At 48.2% G+C, this 19,123-nt stretch overlaps 1 protein-coding gene across 4 annotated transcripts in view; it reads left to right on the top strand.

The window, feature by feature from the left end:
- LOC119650576 (nuclear receptor coactivator 3) overlaps positions 1-19,123 on the top strand; it is a 291,430-nt gene that overhangs the window by 62,848 nt on the left and 209,459 nt on the right. The window contains exons 1-2 of one of the 4 annotated variants that reach the window (XM_038053397.1): positions 4,231-4,699; positions 17,433-17,799. The exons of 1 other annotated variant lie outside the window; for it this stretch is intronic. The gene's annotated coding sequence lies outside the window, so the exon portion shown is untranslated. Of the gene's footprint in view, positions 1-4,230; positions 4,700-17,414; positions 17,800-19,123 lie in introns of those variants that run through there. 2 more of the 4 variants (XM_038053399.1, XM_038053398.1) reach the window with 2 other exon arrangements.

Here is a 19,123-nt window from a genome sequence, read left to right as displayed (position 1 = left end):
GCACAGAGTGTTGGACTCCCGCAATAGCACGCTGTCCTACTAACAACTAAACACCTACCTGGCATCAGAGAACTAGCCTGGAACCGTTTGTCACATTACTTCGAGCTAGCCCTTCCGCTCTCCCGGCTTTGGGAGCCTTTAAGTCAGGGAATTGCTTTCACCAATGGGAGGGGAGGAGGAGGTCAATCTTCTTGACAATAAAAAGAGCCCGAGTATAATGCGCAATACGATTCCAGCTGCCAGCGCTCTTCAGCATCTCTCTGACAATGTTGTCTGGAGAGAGCTCCCCTGTGTCTGCATAAAGCTACTGACGAAAGCAGTCCCACCTTTCGCAAGAGAAAAAAGTGTTTTCAGCGTCGTCCGCCACTCCATTGCAGAACACACAATCAGGAGATCGCGCCTTCCTAATCCTGCGCAAGTAAGACTGGAAATCTCCATGCCCAGGAAGTAATCAATCTCACCGTGTGTTGGGTTCAACCACGGGTCTAATTTGTCGATGAGCCGCGCAGTCCTTCTGTCCCTTGGCTCATTTTGCCAAGAAAGTTGCCACCAGCTTTGCTTTTATTTATAGCGCTGCGGAGTCTCCCTTTTACTAATCTATTCTGTGCCTTTATGGCATATGCCTCATCGTTGGCGTGCAAACGTTGTACTAAACGAGCTTATGACACTCCCCTCGTAGGTTGGCAACTTTTACCCTCCACCAGTATATAGAAAGCTTGTCGCGCCTGGCGCTCCTCCGGGGCATAGAGGCCTCACACGCCGTCGTTATCAGGTTCATCACTGAATTTACGACGATGTCAGCTGCGACACTACCACCCCCCGGAGTGCCCTCCAGCGCGGCCCTGCCTCCACCCTCCACCAGTACATAGAAAGCTTGTCGCGCCTGGCGCCCCTCCGGGACATGGAAGCCTCACACGCCGTCGTTATCAGGTTCATCACTGAATTTACGACGGTGTCAGCTGGTCAGCTGGCCCTGCCTGCACAAAAAGCTCCGACGAACTTCCCGATGTTCACCCTCGCGACACTCCACATGCAAGAGGGCGTCTTGTTGGTGCTCGCCGGCAGGTAGCGTCAAACATTTCGAACGCGATGTACTGGTGATCACTTGCCGAGAAGTCGCCACCCGTCCACCGATGATGCCAGAGATTCCGACGTGAAAGTGATGTCAAGAATGCTTCCTTCACAGCCTGGGCGCCGAAATGTTGGCGTGGATCCGGTGTTTAAAACTACGAACCCGATCCTCGCCGCCATTTCCAGAATTCGTTTCCCTCTGGAGTCTGACTGAGGCATGCCCCATTCAAGAATCCTAACATTCGTCCCTCAGTGCTCGAAACGGTATTGTCTCGTTCACGTCAGGTAAACGCTAACATACTTTATCCCTAAACACCCGATCCAGACAAACCCATTTCGCCCGCCTTTGGCAAGAACGATTTCGTGTTCGTCCCGAACTCAGATGGCAGCGGTGCCCGATAAGTCGAGATGCCATGACAACGGGTTCTTGTTTCGTTATTGCTCGCTAATCAGCCCTAGATCATCATTTACTTCCGTAGCGAACTGTGCTAGCAACTGGTGAGCGGTTGCACTGCGGTGCATGTTAATTTGTAAAATGTGAATCATGCCATTCGCATCCTAGCCCTCTCCAACTGCGCCCTGAAGATCGGACACCGTCCCGAGCCCGCAGTGTGTGCAACGCTCTCACCAGAAGCGACACGATCCCTGCAGAGAACGCAACTTTCGCTTTCATTGCAGGTCTTCGCTTGATGACCCACTTGGCCGCATATCCGGCATGCTATCCTCCTGTCCGGTCCCTTGCAAGCTGCTGACGTGTGTCCATAGTCCAGACACCTGGACCTTTTCCCCCAATAATAGCCTCTTGACCGCTTCGCAAAACGTGCTCTCATCATCTTTGGGCCCAGTTCAACGAGAACTCCGCCACTCTTTGTTTTCCGCATTGACTTCTGCTCCCTTATCTTCCGGTTTCATCCTATAGCGGATTTCACTAAGGACTTCCGCAAATGTATTGCTTCCATCGGCTTAATGAGCAGAGCCGACGGTCTAGTCCTTCTTCGTTTCCTCATCTTTTTTGGTTTGCAGTCTCCAAGTCTTTGGACAGACGTGTCTCCTTCAGGCACCCCGTCCTCTGCGTTTTTTCTCCAGTTCGCTTTGCAGTTGGTTATCTGCGGTCCGTTTGACGCAAGTAGCGTTCGCAGCGTGGAGTCCGGCGGTTTCTGCTCTCCCATCGTCTTCCGCTGCTCTCCATGTTCGCCTATAGAAGGAAATACGGTCCAATAGTTCCTCCAGTTCCATCAGCCCGTTTTTGACGCCTTTGCTGAAGTTCCTCTGGAGGAACGTTGCCGACCGAATACACTTCACCACTGCTGCGCATTTCCTGATGAGCCTTTCCTCTTCGGCTCTAGCTAGGACTGCACTTGCACTCGGTTTATGTCCGAATCCATCTGTTCAGGACTAGCGATTCTGACTGGGCTTTCTTCCGGAACAAGGGCACTACAAGGCATTGGGGTTGCAATCTCCGCACGGTCAGTCGCGCCACTTGATAAAGCTTCCTCTTTATTTGGGCGACCCGTTGTCACATCGGGTATGTCAGCCCTCGCTGCCTCTTTTGCTGATCGCTCCGGTGAACAACGCATTTTTATGCTCCGCCCAAATGTACTCAGCTCTTCCTCTTTCTCTGTTGTTTCGTCGATTTTTTTTATTAATTTATGTTTTTTTGTCCATGAAGAACTAATCAACGCATAGTGTGCAAGGGAGCGGCCCCGCAATAGTGTACCCTCGGGGACACAGCCCCTACCCCAGTTCCCTGAGGCCTGACCTATGTTTAGCTGATCCCGGAATTCACGGACGAATCAGCGCTCGCTCGGGCCAACGCGGTCTACTAACACCGGTTCAATGCACATTACCCAACCAGAGTCTGGAAGGGGCTCGCTCTTCACCGAGAAGCTCTCTCGAGACTATTACCTAGGACGCAGGTATACTGCCAGCTAGGGGATCAGAACTACTTACTCGGGCACCTCAAGGACGTCACACCCCGTATCGTAAGCCGCCCGTTAAAGGTCGCTAATGACCCCTTCTTGCGCCCATTACCCCTAACAGAGGAGTCTGGTGAATCCAGTGTGGGTCTCACCGGGGAAAGCAGTTTGTCCTCACCTTCCGCCGAAGATTTCGCTTCCTTTGGACATTACCGCACTTGGGGGTGCACTACAGGGTACCCCACCACGACAAGGTAATGTCCAAGGGCAGTATCATGCAGTTTTGATTGATTAAAGGTCCTGTCCGTTTTGTAGACGGAGAACTGAATTTTGTTTTGGTCGTGTAGCTGCTGTTGATGCTTTTTGTGTTTACTCTCGTCGGAGAATCTAAAGAAAGTTGTGTGTTGCAAAGCACAAGTCACGGCCGTGGATGTTAACAGATATAAAAGCAAATAAGCGACTGTTGGGGGTTCAGTGCACCTCAAACATTCCGCATTCTTGGATTCTGATCTCAAGTCCTACACGAGTCTTGTTCCGAGGTATGTGCAGTTGGGCACGTTCACATTTGATCCAGTTCGGTCTTATCGAAGTGTCCGATGCAGTTCTTGCCTCATCACTTTCGTCCTGTCCCCGCTCACGCGAAACGCTTCAATCACCCCTCGCTGCAGTTCCAACCGCAACAAAAGCGAATCTGGCAAATTGTTAATGTCATCAGCATACGCCAGCATCTGCCACCCGCCCCAAAATCGACTGTAATCATTACATCGCTCCATAAACACTCCATTCCTCCTTCCCATCCCGTGGGAAAGAAAATCCAATCCTCGAACGTCATAACAAATAATTAACTCGCCAGAAAACAGCTGTTCACTTGGCAACGCTGCAGAGAGACGGACCACGGCGACACGGTCAACAACAAATAATTTGTTCTCCTCATCGCGGCCAAGTTGAGTTGAAGTCGGCAAAGGACGGGGCCAGCCGAGCGGGCCCGACGCGGTGCGAGTGACAAGTAGCGCGGCGAGAAGTCATGTACGTAACGAAAATTTCAATGGTGCCGGCTTTGTCTGTCTCGCTCGCGCCTGGGTATCTAGCGGGGACTTTGCGTGTGCCGTCCCGTTCTGGCGGCTGAAGAGAAATTTCCAATGCTGTGTTGTTGACGAATGACGACGCAACTTGCTCGTCGGCCCGACCGTTGCCGACCGCGAGCGTGTATCTTTCGCTCTCTGTGGCTGTGGCTCGGTCGTGGATTTTTAGTTGGAGTTGAAATTTGACGCGATTTACACGTTACCGCTCGCTCGGTTGTCCGTTCGACTGCTCGCTCGTCGGTCCATTCGTTTGCCGAGCATTTTTCGAGTGCGTTGCGTCCTCTTATTTTCGGCAGCCACTGTACTGTTGCGTGCATCCTCGGTTCGCTCCTGCAGGGAATCCAGTGCCCGTCGCCGCGGCGATTGTGAACTCGGACGCGTCGGTCGGCCGTCTTCGCCCCAAATTGCGCAATTAGTTGAGTGTTTTTTTCGGCACGCACTTTCTTCGTCGTCGCAGCCGCGACGGCCTTCAAAAACGACGACTGTGCGTTGGGTTTGTGTCGGATGCGCGGCGCTAGTGTGATGGCCCGCGTGAGTGCGTTCGTTGTGTTTCGTGCTTGATTTTCCGCTCGATTGCGGTGGTTCGTGTGGGTCCGCAGCAGATTCGTAGGAGAGTGTGGTGCGAAAAAGGTGCGAGTCCAGTTTAGAATTCACAGAGTAAGCCCCGCTCGCCGTCAGTGTTTTCCGACGACGCGCGGCGGCTCAGGACGAAGGAATGCGTCGTGAGCAAGCCGAGCCCGAGTCTTCGTCGTGTTGCCGTGAGAATGTTTCCAGAGTGCGACCGGTGGTCGGAGCGGGACGGCGATAGTGCACGCAGAACCTAATGTCAGCGAAATGTGCACGGAGTGTGTGTGCTAGAAGCGATAAGAAAGTGCTGTGCCCACTTTGCAGCTTGCGTGGTTGAGTGTCGTTCCCGTCCGGCGGCGGCGGCCAAGTAAACAAATACACGTCCCGCGACTATCGCCGTCGCGGTCGCACCAGCGGAGGCTCGGGGATGCGTTGCTCTGGTTCCCGCACGGGGTGACTGACGGACGGCTCGCGACGTTTATGTGATGGAATGATGGACAGCCAGCGAGCGTCAAGAGCGATTTTGTTGTGATGCGATAATAAATTTTCGGGAAAAGGTCGTGGATTTTCTGTTGGATCGGAGTAGTCCCCCTGGCAGTGCGTGCTCCCGGGGGGCAATGACGCCCGTCGCTGGAATTCCGCTGACCCGTCAAGCGCAGACCAGGCTCCCTTCGCTTTCCGAGGAAAACCCAGAATTTCAGTCTCGGCCGCAATCGAATTTGTCATCTTGCGGATGGCGCTAGCCATTGTACACTTTTTTATTATGTAAATCGACATCAAAGCGAATCGACGACGGCGACACGTCTCGCCGATGTCGTCACAGCGAACGCGTTCCGCCACCAAATTTTATGGATTGCGGAATCGCGAAGTGTTGCCAGCCGAGCGTCTGGCATCCTTGCTGGGACGCTCGGAAGGGCTGCAAGGACACCAGCCTGGAGGCGTGGGAATGCTGCGCTAGGCAAGGTGGTCGAGAGAAGAAAAAATCGTGTGGAAATACGTTTCGCACCTGTTGCTCTCTCTCAAATCTCATCTTTGCTGTTGCTACCTGTTGGCTACGCATTTCTCAATCCACCCAGCCAACAACAACGTCCAATCGGAGTTTTGGCCTCCACACTCGACGTTGGAACTGATGAAAGTGGACATTCTGGAATTACCCGAAAATTTTAAAATTATCTCGTTGAGATTGACTCTGGAAGCAATAACGGTAATAGGAGAGTTTTCGTGTTGCGCATTTCCATATCAAGGGAAATTGTCAAGTGTTTCCACTTTTTGGTAGGCTGCCGACGCCTACACACCGCGCTCTGCACAGAAACAAAGTGATTTTTGTGAAAGCTGAGTACCGCGAAATTAGTTCTTGAGATTCGACGAGTTTTCTACAAAGGCGAGCGTTTCGGAGCAATTCTTTCATGGAGATGGTGCGTTAGAGGCAGGTTTTGAATGGACCAATCGCCTACTAAAGTAAACAAATACAATCGCTTTGAAGTGCATTCCGAAATTCTATGAAAATACCTAAAAAGGGAGTAAATGCCGGAGCTCAGGACGCCAGTGAATCGCAATCATGGTCAAGTTTTCTTAGAAAGCAAAGGAGCAACTATGCCGAGATCAAAATCATTTGCCCCGGAGCGACTCCCCATTTTGATTTAGGCAGAATCCCTTAATTCTTCAAATTAATGAAGATTCCGATATGCCACCCCATCAAAAAGTTTCCTCTTCGATTTTGAAGATTTGTACCTCGATGTAAAGGAGGCCGAGGATGTGATACAAAAAACTGATATTGGATGTGATATTTGAATGATCCTCTTGTGAGATTCATGGCTGCTTTGCTGTTGGAAGCAAAAAACTCACCATACCACATTTATTTTGCAGATAAATTACACGTTAATCGGTTGTGAACTACTGGCGAGTCCCTTCAAGGAGGGAGAGAAAAAGAGATTCTTTCCGGGCTTCCTGCGAGTTGTAAAGCTAGTTCTGAAATCACATCTCTCGAGAAAGAATAAATTAAGCGCATTGAATGTATCCGCTATCCCTTCACTGGCTTACGCATTCGAAATATTATGGACGGAGGTGAATGCGTTTACGCACAGAGTGTTGGACCCCCGCAACAGCACGCTGTCGGACTACCAACTAAACACCTCCCTCCTGTCAGCAGAGAACTAGCCTGGAACCGTTTGACACATTACTTCTGGCTAGCCCTCCCGCTCTCCTGGCTTTGGGAGCCGTCAAGTCAGGGAATTAATTTCACCAACGGGAGGGGAGGGGAGGAAGGGAGTTGTTGTTAGTTCAGGGAACCCCTTACCGTCCGATCCCTCCGCCGGTCGAGTTCAATCTTCTTCGCAATAAGAAGAGCCCGAACATAATGCACAATACGATACCAGCGCTCTTCAGCATCTCTCGCACAATGTTGTCTGGAGAGAGTTCCCCTGCGTCTGCATAAAACTGCTGGCGGAGGCCGTCCCACCTCTCGCAAGAGAAAAAGGTGTGTTCAGCGTCATCCGCCACTCCATTGCAGAACACACAATCAGGAGATCGCACCTTCCCAATCATGTGCAGGTAAGACTGACAACCTCCATGCCCACTTAAAAGTTGGGTAAGGAAGCAATCAATCTCACCGTGCGTTCTGTTCAACCATGGGTCTAATTTGTCGATGAGCCGCGCAGTCCACTTGCCCCTTGGCTCATTTTGCCAAGAAAGTTGCACTAAGGGTGCGTTGACGTTCTTCACGGGCAATCACTTCTCTTAAGTTTCCGCCCTTACGGCGATAGATAGCTTTGCGCTCCTTGGCAAGGAGGGCAACGGGAATCACTCCCGCAATCACCATCACAGCCGGTTCGGAGACGGTGCGATAAGCAGACGCCACTCGCAAAGCTCCCCGCCTCTGCACTTGAGCGAGGCGTTCACGATGCACCTCATTGTCAAAGGCATCAGCCCATACCTCCGCACCATAGAGAAGAACGGACTGCGTTGCTCCCATGAGGAGACGTCTCCTAGTTGATATAGGGCCCCCGACATTCGCCATTAGCCGACTCAAGTCCGTGACTCCAGCTGCGGCTGTGTCCGCTGCTGCTTTGATTTACTCGAAGAAGCTCATCTTCGAGTCGAGCATTAAACTAAGGTATTTAATTGCTGGTTTTGACTCTATAGTCAACTCGCCCATCGATATGGGACGCAGGGTCGGAATTCTCCTTCTGGTCAGGATGACTACTTCGGTTTTTTCCAGTGAAACCGTGAGCAGTCATCCATCCGCTTACCCGTCGCATCAATATGCCAAGTCTGCTTTGCGCCTGTTCAACAGTGCGTCCGGCAACGTCATCTGCATAACGGACCAGGCGCGACTCTTCAGGCATATCGAGTCTCAGCAGACTATCGTAGGAAGCGTTCCAGAAATCCGGCCCTAGGATGGATCCCTGTGCTACTCCCGACGTGATTTCCATCCTCCTCTGGCCCTCTAGCGTCTCATAGAGCAGGGAGCGGTCTTTCAGATAATTCCTCAATATCCGCAAGAGATAGCTTGGCACGTGAAAGGAGTTCTCTAGTGTGCCTAGCATTTCTGTCCATCTTTCGGAATTGAAGGCATTTCTGACATCATGTGTTATGAGGAGCACTATCCGTCGAGATCGGCGACTGTGTGCCCGGGCTCGATTAAACGCATCTACGACTTCCATAACAGCTGCAGATTGTACTATAGATTTCCCTGTTCTAAACCCGAACTGCTTTACGGATAAGTCCCCGGCAGCACGGATCGCTTCAGCGAGTCTACCCATGATTTACCTTCTCGGCGTGGTCATAATAAATGAGCGAGTGGAGAATGACCCGTGCATAATGTGTGCTTCGATGTTAAAAACGTTGGACCATCTTATTTCTGGTTTCGCTGTAATACACGAACAGGCATAATGCTATATGTAAGGTGATTAATCAAAACCTTGTATATAAACATGGATTGATCATGGGAACATGTCCGGTTTACCGATATGAGTCACCGTCAGTACTTGAAAGTTCTGCTTACAGCGCACATATCACACAAAAAGGCTAACGTGCTATTAGTTGACAAGACGGGTCGCCCCTTGTATATTAGTGATCTTGCTATCCCCTTTATAGCAACGTTGAACGGAAATACGTGGAGAAAAAAGTGAACTACATGCCGCTGGCTCAGGAATCTGGCATCTCGAACGGGTTTTTGTTTCTCCCATAATATTGTCAGCTGCAGATATTGTACCTAAATCCCTCACAGCTTCCTTTGATGTTCTGGGTCTCTCACACAGTCTGGTTCAAATCATGTAGAACTACAGTCCAATTAGTAGGTAGGATCGTCCGATTCTGAGCGCTTCGCGTTTAGTGGTGATTGGATAGAATCCGGCATCCACCAAGATTGTGAAAACTAGGCAAATAATAATATGGCCTTGAAGCGTGTTAGAGCACCTCATTTAATACTATAGCGGTACATGACAGGATTACAGGTACCCTGTAGGAGGTAGTGTGCCACAGCTGAGGCGGCTGATATCCGACGTTGTTATGATGCAAATCCCACTGCCCCCATTGAGATTTGAACCCGTACGATAGTCCAACTTTATATCCACTGAACCATACGGAGATCCTTTCTTTGAAAACAAAGTCAAAAGAAAACGAGCCAATTCGATGCGCTTCCTAACCTCTTCCTCCTTAACTGTAGAAAACTCATTTCCCTTCCCCTGAGTATAATCTACAACAAAAGTCTAAAAGAATGCTACTTTCGCCCATCTCTGGAAAGAGGCCCTTATCATCCCTATCTTCAACAGCGGAGACCCTTCTTTTGTTGTGAACTGCCGCCCCATTTTTCTTCCCTCTTCTTGCTCCAACCTCTTTTTGGAAAGATACGTGAACGATTCGTTGAACGCGCACTTCGACCACCTCATTGTCAAACAGCAGCAGCTTCAAACTTTCTAGTCTTTACCAACTTTGTTGCTAAATGCTTTAATTCATGACAGGAGGTACATGCTATTTATATCGATAACCATAACATTCTCCTCTCTAAACTCTCATTACTAGACTTCCCTTCCTCAGTCATCTCCTGGCTTCCCCCTATCTCTCATACCGTTCCTGCAGAGTTACTTTCCATGGTTACTCATTTTGTTCCTTCTCTCTTTCCTCTGGGGTTCCCCAAGGCTCTATTCTTGGCCCACTACTGTTCCTGTTTTTTATCAATGACCTCGCCTCCATCCTCACCTGCCCGTATTTGCTTTACACAGACGACCTCAAATTATTTGCCTTTGTCTGGTCTCCGCTGGACTGTGCTCTCTTACAGTCCAACCTTGATAATTTAGTTCATTGGTGTTCGGTTAACAAGCTAACACTGAATGTCAACAAATGCCACTGCCGCTTAAACCCTCCCCAACATCCTTTTCCTATTCTCTCAGTGGACAACCCCTTTCACTACTAACCTGCTTCAAAGACCTGGGTGTAATATTCGACGACAAACTTCGCTTCAATTCCCACTTCGTTGATATCATCAATAGCGGTGCCAAAATGTCTGGTTTTATCCTCTTGCTCCGACTTTACCTCAATTCAGCCCTTCTTAACACTCTTGTATTCTCTTGTCAGAAATATCCTTGAATATTGCTGTGTAGTCTGGTCCCCCTTCCGCGCTCTTGAAGTTGAACAACGCAAATTCACCCGGACCGTCTTTTAGCAAAAGAACCTTCCACGGGTTGATTATCCGTCACGACTCCGCACCCTCAATCTCCCCTCCTTGCAGCAACGCCGTATCTTCCTTGATATGTGTACTCTTTTCAAACTCTGCAATTGTCTGATGGACTGCTCCGCCAATTCGGATATTACTTTCTGTATCGCTTCGTCTCATGCGGACGTTTTTGATGTACCTTTCGCGGAACTCGAGATTTACTTTCACTTTCCGATCTCGAGGCTATGCCGGTCCTACAACGCCCTACAGCTTGGGTCCTTTGACTCTATTTCCTTTTCTAGTTTTAAGCGTAAAATAAGCCATTCACTTGCTCCTCCCTCTGAGGATAATATGTAATAAGGAATTTGTTTTCTGTGTATTGTCCTTATTAAATAAATAAATCTCGGGTAAGGTTTTTCCTACCTATGTCCTTGTTTTCCAGACATAATAATAATAAGTGCTAAATTCGAGCTGATACACTTGATGTACTTAGATGACATCAAGTTGATTGCTGATACTGACGACCATCTTAGAAGTCTGTTACGAATAGTAGACATGTTCAGCAGTGATATTCGGATGGAATTTGGATTAGATAAGTGTCGAATCGAATCTATCCGTAAATTCCCTGGGTAACCCATGCTCGAGGTTGTGACGACTACAGACGTCTGAATGCTCAGACTACTCTAGACCGGTATCTCATACCATTCATTCACGATTTTGCGCACTCTTTCGCAAACTGCCGGATTTTTTCCACCTTGGAATTATTTAAGGCATACAATCAGATTCCTGTAGCTCCCAAAGGCGTTCCCAAAACGACAATATGCGTAACTTTCTGACTCTTCGAGTTCACTGAGATGACCTTTGAATCGTGCGGCGCAAATCTTTCCGAGATTCATCCACTCTGTGCTGCGAAACGTCAACTTCTTTTTCGTATATTTAGATGATGTTCTGGTCGCGTCTTCCTCTGATTGCGAGCATTTAGAGTACTTCGGGTGCATTTTTCAACGTCTCCTTGAGGCAGGTTTAGTACTTAACATTGAAAAGTGCAAATTTCTGCGATCCAAACGATCCACCATCAATCGATCCTTAACGCGTTCTTGTGTGGGCCGGAAACCTGATTGTGTGGTTTCCAGAGTCTATTCAGGCGTTTGAGACCACCAAGCAACAGCTGGTGGATGCTACACTTCTGGCACTCCCTCAGCAAGATGTACCCCTGGTAATATTCGTCGATGCCTCAGACATTGCCTTAGGTGCTGTTCTTCATCAAAAAGTGAACCGAAACTGGCAGTTGTTGAGCTTCTTCTCCAAACAGCTCATTCCCGCCCAACTATAGCACCTATGATCGTGAGTTACTCGCCGCGTACCTCCCAATTAAATACTTCCTGTATTCCCTTGAAGGCACATTGTTCACGCGTCCCACGTAAACTTCGGAACTTGAGCTATATCAGCCAGTTCATCACACACGCCTGGAAAAGATAACGTGGTCGCTGACGTTCTGTCACGTGTTGCAGAGGTCAAGATCCTCGTCACCGTCAATTTTCCGGCAATTGCCGAGGCGTAGAAGAACGGCGGAGGTCTTCAGAGCTTGAAGACCAACTCCAAACACACTTTTAGGTAGTTAGCATATACTGAGAGACCTCAGACAAGGGACCTAGGCCATATATTCCGGCCGATTTCCGAAAGAAAGTATTTCACGCCGTTCACGATTACGGCTTTAAATGCCACCGGACATCCGCGTACTATCCCTAATCCAATGGGATACTCGAATAATGGCACAGGACGCTGAAGAGCGCTATAATGGCCCAAGACGACCCTTCTTGTTTGCAAGTCCTGCCACCCGTTCTTCTTGGCCTCCGAACAGCCAATCGCGAAGAATTTACTGCAAATCCCGCTGAGCTGGTATACGGAGAGAACCTGAAATTCCCTAGTGAGCGTGTTCTCGATATCAGGTCGGGACTCAACGGTACCGGTCTGCTCAAGGACGCACTGCCAAAGTTGAAGCTAACCATGCGAAAATCGTGGCTGACGTGCCTAGGGATCTGGGCGAGCAACTTGCGGGTCTCATGCACCAGAGTGTGAATCGTGGCGGCCATGACGTCGAAAAACAATTTTTGACAGCGAAAATTGTTTTTCAGTGTCACGACGATTTGCCTCTTCCCTGGTAAGAAACCGTGAAGCCGTCATCGCCTGACATTTTTTGAAGTTTGAGTGCTAAGCCCTAAACGAGGGGTCCGTTGACCAAAAAAAAGAGGGAGTAAGTTGCTCCCCGTTTAGTCCGGTCCGGCATCAAGTTGATGCGGATTTAGGACCCCACAATTCTTAAAAAGCAAATGCATTTGTTCTTTTATTTAATAATAATGATGTCTGGTGAATACGGCACGTGGGGTAACACCTTCCAGTCGAGTATTCACAGCGTTTCCTAGATCGCTTTTGCGACTTGCGACCTGGCATTATGGTACTGGAAAACGACCTTGTCCGTGTCTGGCCGTTCTTCTTGTAGCGCTTGGTTTAGACCCAATAGTTGCTGCTGGTGAAAAGTCCGCTGTGACCGTTTGACTCAGTTTCAAGTCCTCGGGGTGGATTACTCCTTTTTAGTCTCACCACATACATAGCGATGTTTTCTTATCGTGGATGTTCCTCTTCGGTTAGGATGTTGATGGCTGGCCTCGTGAAACCCATGTTTTTTATGGTTTGGATTGTCGTGGTAGCTCCGCTTTTCACCATCCGTTACAATCCGATGCAGGAATTGCTTTCTTTCATGCCTTCCCGGAAGCAACTCGCAGACAGACTTGTAGAGGTCTTCCAATGGTGCTCGCAGAAAATCCATTTGGCACCCATTTTCCTCACATGGTTTTTAGGTGGTATGGAGTAGATGGTCGATCGGGCTTGTTGCGTTTGACAGGAATCTGCATCCAATAGTGCTTGCAATTTCGCACCTTTTCTTCGATCGTCCATGGTCTTTATCTTCTACACTGAAGTCGCCATCTTTGGATCGAGAAAACCACTTTTGATACATGGCAACTGTTGGAGCATGGTCGCCGTATGCCTTTACAAGCAGTTGATTCGAATCCGAGGCAGTTTTCTTCAAGAAAAATAATGCAGCAACACTTTCTGCAAATGATGTTTTACAGACAAACCGATAAAGAAATAGAGTCAACTGCGTTAGATAGCTGACAGATAGGCCTTTCGAATGCAGTGTTCTCACATGTAAGGTTCAAACCGGTAACAATGATGTTGCCATTTATCGGCCATGCGAATAGTCATTTTCACATATCTAATTTTTGAATCATCCTCGAACTTAACTTTTGTGAGATTTATAAGACCTCAACAAAGTCGCATCTTAAATAGAAAATTATAAGGGATTTCGGCTTTTTGCTAAATATTTCGTTACGGAATTTAAGGAACCAGTTCCAGGACTCACTTGGTCTTACCAATAATTCTTGACAAAATTTCATCAAAGAAATTTCGATGGAAAATTGACTATCCATAGTTTCAGTATCTATTCATCATCATCAACAGCGCAACAGCCGGTATCTGGTCTAGGCCTGCCTTAATAAGGAACTCCAGACATCCCGGTTTTGTGCCGAGTTCCACCGCAATTTTTCTTGCTAAGAATCCAAGTCTCCGAGGAATACATGAGGACTGGCAAGATCATAGTCTTGTGCGGTAAGAGTTCTGACCCTATGGTGAGACGTTTCGAGCGGAAAAGTTTTTGTAAGTTGAAACAGGTTCTGTTGGCTGCCAATAACCGTGCGCGGATTTCATCGTCGTAGCTGTTATCGGTTGTGATTTTCGGCCCTAGCTAGGAGAACTTATCAGCGGTCTGAAAGTTGTAGTCTCCTACCTTTATTCTTCCCGTTTGGCCAGTGCCGTTTGACGTTGTTGGTTGGTTGGCTTTCGGTGCTGACGTTGCCACCATATATTTTGTCGTGCCTTCATTGATGTGCAGCCCAAGATCTCGCTCCGATAGCCGCCTGATCGATCTGGATGAAGGCAGTTTGTACGTCTCGGGTGGTTCTCCCCATGATGTCGACATCGTCAGCATAGGCCACTAGTTGGGTGGACTTAAAGAGGTTCGTACCTCTTGCATTTACCTCAGCATTACGGATCACTTTCTCGAGGGCCAAGTTAAAGAGGACGCATGATAGGGTATCCCCTTGTCGTAGACCGTTGTTGATGTCGAATGGTCTTGAGAATAATCCTGCTGTTTTTATCTGGTCTCGCACATTGGTCAGGGTCACCCTAGTCAGTCTTACCAATTTCGTCGGGATACCGAATTCTCTCATGCCCGTGTAGAGTTTTACCCTGGCTATGCTACCATAGGCGGCTTTAAAGTCGATGAAAAGATGGTGCAACTGATGTCCATATTCCAACAGTTTTTCCATCGCTTGTCACAGAGAGAAAATCTAATCTGTTGCTGATTTGCCTGGAGTGAAGCTTGTTTGGTATGGGCCAATGATGTTCTGGGCGTATGGGGCTATCCTACCTAGTAAGATAGCGGAGAATATCTTATAGTTGGTACTCAGCAACGTGATACCTCTATAATTGCTGCACTGTGTGATATCTCCCTTTTTATGTATGAGACAGATAATCCCTCGTTGCCAATCGTCAGGCATTGATTCGCTGTCCCATACTTTGAGCGCAAGTTGATGAACCACTTGGTGTAACTGGTCGCTTCGATATTTAACCAGGTTTTTTTTTCTTTTTTTCGCTCGATCCAACTCCAGGAGTTTTGTCTGCACCTCGGCTACTGCCTCATTTACCGCCATCCAGTTTTCCTCCGACTTCAGCATCTCTTCCACCAGGTTGGAGGACCCCTAAGATGCTGTTCAACCTCCTTTTCTGCTGCAGAAATCTGGGACAACATAACGTGCTCCGGGTCCTCCGTTGTAGCACCGCATTCAGGACAGTTGAGAGACTCGTCCAACTCGAAGCGATGCAAGTACTTCCTATAGCCACCGTGTCCCGTAAGGAACTGTGTGAGGTGGCAATTGAATTCTCCGTGCTTTCGGTTGACCCATTTCTCGATACACGGGATAAATGTATTGGTCCACCTGCCCTTGTTGGAGTTATCCCATCGTTGTTGCCACTTGCCACACAACTCTCTCCTGATGGCTTTTTGGATTTGCCTTCCGTTTTTCTTAGAGCCAGTGTGGGGGGATCATTCCTGCGATGACACACACTGCCTCCGTCGACGCCGTTCTAAATGCGCTGCACAACCTTAGCGCAATTGGCCGGTATGCCGAACTTATCTTCTTTCGGTTGACAGCGTAGTTCAGCTCCCGCCCACACAGGGGCCGCGTATAGCAGGATCCACCTCACCACTTCCGCGATGAGTAGTCTGCGACTATACTTCGGCCCTCGCACATTAGGCATCATCCTTGCAAGGGATGGGCTGGCATTTGCTGCCTTCTCTCGCGCATAATCCAAGTGTCCCTTGAAACTCAGCTTGGCATCGATCATCACCCCCAAGTATTTGACAACCGATTTTGAGACGACCTCACGATTACCAACCTGGATGGTAACCGTGTTGTTCTTCCTACGGTTCGTAATGAGGACCGCCTCCGTCTTTTCGTCCGCCAGGTTCAGCTGGGCCATTCGTAACCATGACTTGATGGTATGAATGACTTCATTTGCATAAAGCTCCACGTCCTCGGGATGCTTTGCAATTGCAACTACCGTCAGGTCCTCCGCAAAACCAATCAGCGTTATCTCCTCCGGCACGCGAATGCCAAGCACACCGTCGTACATTATGTTCCACAGCAGCGGTCCCAATACAGAACCTTGAGGCACACCTGCTGTCACAATGTACTCCTTCGGCCCGTCGTCCGTCTCGTACCAGAGAAGTCTGTCCGAAAGGTAACTCTCGATGAGCCGAGCCAAGTAGCTAGGAAAACCCAGTTTGGCCAAAGCGCCCTTAATCCAGCCCCAGTTGGCTGAGTTAAAAGCATTTTTGACGTCCAGCGTCACCACAGCACAGTATTTGCCCATGGTCATTGCATTTCGAGCCAATTCCACGACCTTTGCTGCTGCATCGACCGTAGAACGGGCTTGCCGAAACCCATATTGCCGCTCTGAAAGACCACCTGCAAGCTCGATGAACGGGAGCAGCCTGTTGAATATCACCCTCTCCAACATCTTCCCCATTGTGTCTAAGAGACAAATAGGGCGATATGAAGAGGGCACGCCGGGTGGTTTTCGGGGCTTCGATAGCAACACCAGCTTCTGCCTCTTCCACTGGGCGGGAAACACTCCTTCCGCCATGCACGATTCGAATGTGCTTGCGAACCACCTTGGTCTGGCCTTGACCGCCACCTTCAGAGCCCTGTTCGGAATTCCGTCCAATCCCGGAGCTTTGCTGTCCCCAATGCTCCTCTTTGGTAACATCAGGGATCGAGAAGACGTCCTGCTGAACTGCCAGTTGGGGTTATCTTTCGTCCTGCTGCTGCTGCGGCAAAAGAGTTGTAATTATTTGCAACAAGAGCCATGGGCATGTCACTTGAGATGATTTTCGCCCGCGGATCTTCTTCATTACAACTTGGTAGGCCTACCAAGACATTTAGGTTCTAAATTACTACATATGAGACCTTTAGGTCCTGGCTGACTGCATGTGAGGCCTTTAGGTCCGGGTTAATTGTAGATAATACCTTTAGGATCTGAGTTTTTTCGTGGCAGTTTGCATTTACTCTGGCTGCTGGTATTACCTAGTGGCCTAGTTCTCCCCAATTTTCATCCGTCGCTTAGTGTCTTTGATTGATTGTTAGAGGAGAACCTATTCCTTGCTCTGTGCTTCCCAAAATCTTGACATTTTCTTCCTTTCTACATGTTAGCAAGGATCCTTTTTTGGGGTTGTCACACCTACCTTCGCCTCAACCTATATTGATAATTTGTGCTTTATTAATCCGCTCTAATTGATACCATGGTTAGCGCGATTGACTGGTCAGCAGTTGACTTACGGATCTATGCCAAATTGAATCGCTCGCACAACATTTGATCGCTGATATCTCGCTCGCTTAGCGATAATGTCTTCAAATTTAACGAAAAGATTACGACGTTATCGTGACACGATTCAATAGAAAATTAACGGCAATCGCTCAGTTGAAAGTAAAATTCTTTTCTTCTAAGCAAATTTTTCGCTTGCAGATTTTAACGCGAAGCAAAATTAGATAAGAAAAAAAACGCACAATTGTATAAAAGATAAAGATACACCGAAAAAATTGTAATAATTGGCTGCATATTTCGCTGTAATTATAATAAAAGAAGTGAGAGAAGCTCCGAATCGTAAATCTTTATGTTTCCCTTTGTCGACAAGAGAGCATGGATATCTTTTTGTCGTCATCGTCGACTTTTAGTGCGAGTAGTTAACTAGTGAGCGTGAATGGATGTGACGAAATCTACATCCGCAACAACAAATATCAGAAAAGCAACGGCCACAGAAAACGTGTGCATTTATTTTTTTCCTCGACGAGACTTAAAATAGTGCCTCAAAATTTGGGATTACTCAGACTACGTAAGTTTCCTTTGTTTGATTTATTAATTTCTTTCATTGTCAATAATTCATGAGTAATGTCAGCCTCAGTCGATTTGTTTGCAGGGAGAAATGGGGAGGTTTCGATACCCGAGAAGTGGCCAATCTATCTTAATCCGAAATTCCTCGAGACCTTTATCTTAAACCAGTCCAATCTCGTTGTTTTTTCTTGGATTGTAAATGCAATGATTAAAGTAGAATTAATTGGAAATGCTTGCTAGTGTGGTAGGACTGCGGGGCTGCTTGTATGGGTCCAGCTTCTTTGTTTCCTAAAAATCAGTGAATGAAAAGGAACAAAAAAGGGCCTAGGATGGAATCATGTGGAACGAATCGGTTGGATACGACTCTGCAGCGCGCTACAAGGCTAGACGTTCTAGTTGGGAGTGTAATTGGAGATTATTAGATTGAATAATGGGGCTGCGATCACCTCAGACCCCTACAGGTTGGAGGCTAGAGTTTAGGTCCGGAATTACATAAGATTTTCTCCAGAGTCCCCTTGATCTTGCCTGAAATCTCTCCGACACAAACGACAATCTTTTGATTACAGAATTGAGATGTAAGAATCGGTAACCTTACACTTCATAAAACTGAATAATAATAGACTCCATTCACGACAAAACCAAAACAAATTAGGCGAGCGTGTAGTTGAGTGGGTCTGTCGCGGTCGGTCAGTTGGCTCCACGCATCTTGCTGCGGCTCATCTCCTCTGATGTCGAGCTCGCAGCATCCGCAGCCCCAATAGAGAGATCACAAGAAAGATTCGAAATTGTCTGTGACGGCTGAGATTGAAGCTGAGTTGGGCTGCACTGTGCAAGCACTCAAGCCCACAGAACATAGGGCCCAACTTGTGATTTCATTTTCAAGCTTAAGATTTTCGATGATTTTGGGCAAGATGGACAACAGTTTTCGGCGAAGCTCCTCTCGATGATCTTGGCGTAGTCTCACACGAGGCTCCAGGTCGATTGCGGTGCGGACCCCACGAATTTCTGCATTAGACAACGAAAATCTAAGGAAACAAGTTTTGAGGTAGTGATTCTGCCCTCGTCGTCTGGAACCCCCGAAAAATCTAGAAAGTCTCGAAACCACCACCACCACCACTATCAACTGATCGCTCTATTAAAAACGATTCGTATGCGAGGAGCTGTCTATTGTGTGGTGGCCAACAGCTTGGATCAAGGGGGGCTGCTAGCTGGCTGGGTTGCTTGCGGCTGGTTGTGATGTGATACGATAGCCGGAGAGCGGGAGAAAGAACACATTTTTCAAGGTTCTGATTCTGTAAGGCCATTGACATTCAATTTTTCGTTGT

The sequence above is a fragment of the Hermetia illucens genome, chromosome 3 (genome assembly GCF_905115235.1).
Source record: "Hermetia illucens chromosome 3, iHerIll2.2.curated.20191125, whole genome shotgun sequence".
In the NCBI taxonomy this organism is placed as follows: Eukaryota; Metazoa; Arthropoda; class Insecta; order Diptera; family Stratiomyidae; genus Hermetia; species Hermetia illucens.
The sequence above is the reverse complement of the archived record's forward strand: the minus strand, read 5'-3'. Positions and strand labels throughout refer to the sequence as shown.